At 33.9% G+C, this 2,753-nt stretch overlaps 1 protein-coding gene and 1 long non-coding RNA gene across 2 annotated transcripts in view; both read right to left on the bottom strand.

The window, feature by feature from the left end:
* The window catches only part of LOC110033946 (uncharacterized protein Cbei_0202), a gene marked incomplete in the record, with an annotated part of 28,148 nt that overhangs the window by 1,802 nt on the left and 23,593 nt on the right, over positions 1–2,753 (bottom strand).
* On the bottom strand, positions 959–2,330 carry LOC110033947. Its single transcript, XR_002295000.1, has 3 exons — positions 1,986–2,330; positions 1,465–1,626; positions 959–1,206 (listed from the first exon to the last, which is right to left on the bottom strand). It is a non-coding gene; the product is annotated as an uncharacterized LOC110033947 (long non-coding RNA).

The following is a 2,753-nucleotide window of genomic DNA, read 5'->3' as shown; positions in this document are numbered from 1 at the left end:
TTTACATTTCGAGCTTAAAAATTTATTCGTGTTCGGCCCAAGCCGAACACGAGCTGTTCACGAACAACGAGCCAAATTGACAACCCTAATTTCAATTTTAAAAAGAAAGTGATGGGGGGGCGTTTTTTATGGGATGTTAAAGGTTTGAGTGGTATGCATGTAAATATGAATGTTTAGGTGTTAGATATGTAAATATACTTGCCACAAACCTATAACGAAGAAGGTTTGGTGAATGTGTCCTAAAACTTGGTTTACAACATAATTAAAGTCGGTTTGGCGCACTCCATGTTAAGTTGCAAAGAAACGAAGCATTCCATGTTAAGTTGTCGAGACGACTTTTGCGACTTGCAAAGAAATGGCGTGAACAAACTCAGTTGCGGACCGGTACTTCTGAGTTGCATTTATTAAGGGGTTATTTTGAAAATTTTACTGTAGAACGTGGACATCATTTGGTTAACATAAATAAAATTATTGGGGTGTTTTGTGCATGAGACCTTCATGTAATTCTTTGCTCTTGTAAATGAATTAGATCTCACCAAATTGCCAACATAATTAATTTTTTTTATTAACAACTAGAATAATGATATGACCTAAATTAATCATAAACTAAGCAACAGAATGATGCCTATAATGCTCTAACATCATGCTCTGTCAAAACTGCATAGTTGAACTTGAGAACCTAGAAATTCCGTCTTTGGGATTCTAAACTTTCTAATTTTAGGCATTTACATACATACTGCACAATTCTTATATATTTACATATTTAACACCTAAATATTTACATTTACATGTATATCACTCAAATATTTAACAACGCATCAAAAGTACCATCATTGTTGTCTTTTTAAAAGTGAAATACACCTTTTTTTTATGTATAGATTTATGACACCAAAGTGTTACAAGTGTAACTATCAAACTTCAGGTGTTAAATATGTAAATATAAAGTAATTGTGTGGTATGTATGTAAAATTCACTTTTTTTATACAGAACACTGAAGTAATGCAACGTGTACACTAACAAGAGGAGAAGAACGAGGACAAGAACCTGAAATTCAACACCACAAAGAGCCCCATAACCAGTGAAGGGAGCAAAGTCATTCGTAGATACACTAACAACAATAGCCGAATTGGCCCATCTCGACGACCGACGAGAAAATGACATGCCATTGATGCAGAGCTCAGATGAATTCGTGCTAGTTAGCACAACCTACCAGCAACGATAACTCATTAACCACATGAAACATACCATCCAATACTTTTATATATAAATATCGAACACAAACTTTACTTTTTACAACTACTTTACTTCTTAAAAGTCAACTACATCTTTAAATGCACGTGTGAGGAGGTATATATCTAAAAATTGAAGTTTATATGCTAGATATGTAAAAATGCATAAGAAGTGAGTGGTATGTATGTAAATCTTTCGATTGTTAAATGCAAGAAGTAACATGGTAATGCTCACCTGACCACCAGGACACATGCAGAAAGAATAGCAGCTTCTAGTTCGGTCCTCCAAACAAGAGTTCACAATCTCAGATCCTTCATTGATATATTTAACCACCTTGTAATCTGCTACAGGTACTTTTCCACGACCTGATTGAACCTCGGTAGCTAGCGAAGAATACTAGAAAAGTATATAGCATATCCAAATATATGATTAGGATAAAATTTTATTTTAAAAAAAAAACAATAAGTTCAGTAGAACATCTCAAAAAAAAATTAGGACAACTTACATACGTAGCACACAATTCTTATGTATTTACATATCTCGCACCTTAAATTCCATATTTACATGCATAGCACTTTGGTGCTTTAAACCCATGCATGAAAAGTTGATAATAATGATATTTTTGATGTGATATTAAAGATATGAGTGCTATGTGTGTAAATATGAAAATTTAGGTTTGAGATATGTAAATACAAAAGAATTGCATGATATGCATGTAAACACCGAAAAATATGAAATCAAGAAATGGCATATACCTGTATCTTGTTTATTAGTTCCTGGGGATGTTCAATTCGTAAGCCAACCTATTGGGCACATGGAAAGCAATAAGCGTGTAGAAAAGATTGAGTTATGCAAATGAATATACTTGAAGCAAAAAAACATTGTATAACTTGCCTCCGGTTGTACCAAGATCGAGGATTTCAAATGCAAAGGCTAAAGTAATACTAACTTAAATAACGAGGGCTCCTGCTAGAGCATGCTTAGTTTTAGAGTTCCTAATGAAATTTCAATCGTCACACCAAAATGCGTCTCGATGTTTAAGAGCTTAGCTTCATTCTACCTAAGGAAATTCACAATTTCTCCCACTTCAGTAGCCAAAATCATCCACCAGGCAGATATTACTATCTTCAAACTAGTGTAATGCTCCAATGTCATTTATAATAGCCCAAACTCTCATCCATCGAGTTCTTGTCTGTTTTGGCCTGATGGCCTCATAATTTTGTTTCGTTGGTGTAACTTTCCAAGAGGTCACACATCCCAAAGAGTGCTTCCGCAAGAGCATGATTAACTTTAGAGTTTCTAATAAAACTCCAACCGTTACACCAGAAGACGCCTCGATGTTTAAGAGCTTAGCTTCATTATACTTAAGGGGTAACGCTGGGGGGTATGCAACATTATCGGTCAACTTTTTCGATAGATAAATTATGAAAATATGGATATAAAAATAATTTTTGAGATTTAATTTAAATATAAAAGATATATAGTTTGGGTTTTGAAAGTAGTATGTTTTAATTTTTGAAAAA

The sequence above is a fragment of the Phalaenopsis equestris genome, unplaced genomic scaffold, assembly GCF_001263595.1.
Source record: "Phalaenopsis equestris unplaced genomic scaffold, ASM126359v1 Scaffold001312, whole genome shotgun sequence".
NCBI lineage: Eukaryota > Viridiplantae > Streptophyta > Magnoliopsida > Asparagales > Orchidaceae > Phalaenopsis > Phalaenopsis equestris.
Note: the sequence above shows the minus strand (reverse complement) of the source record. Positions and strands in the feature narration are given on the sequence as shown.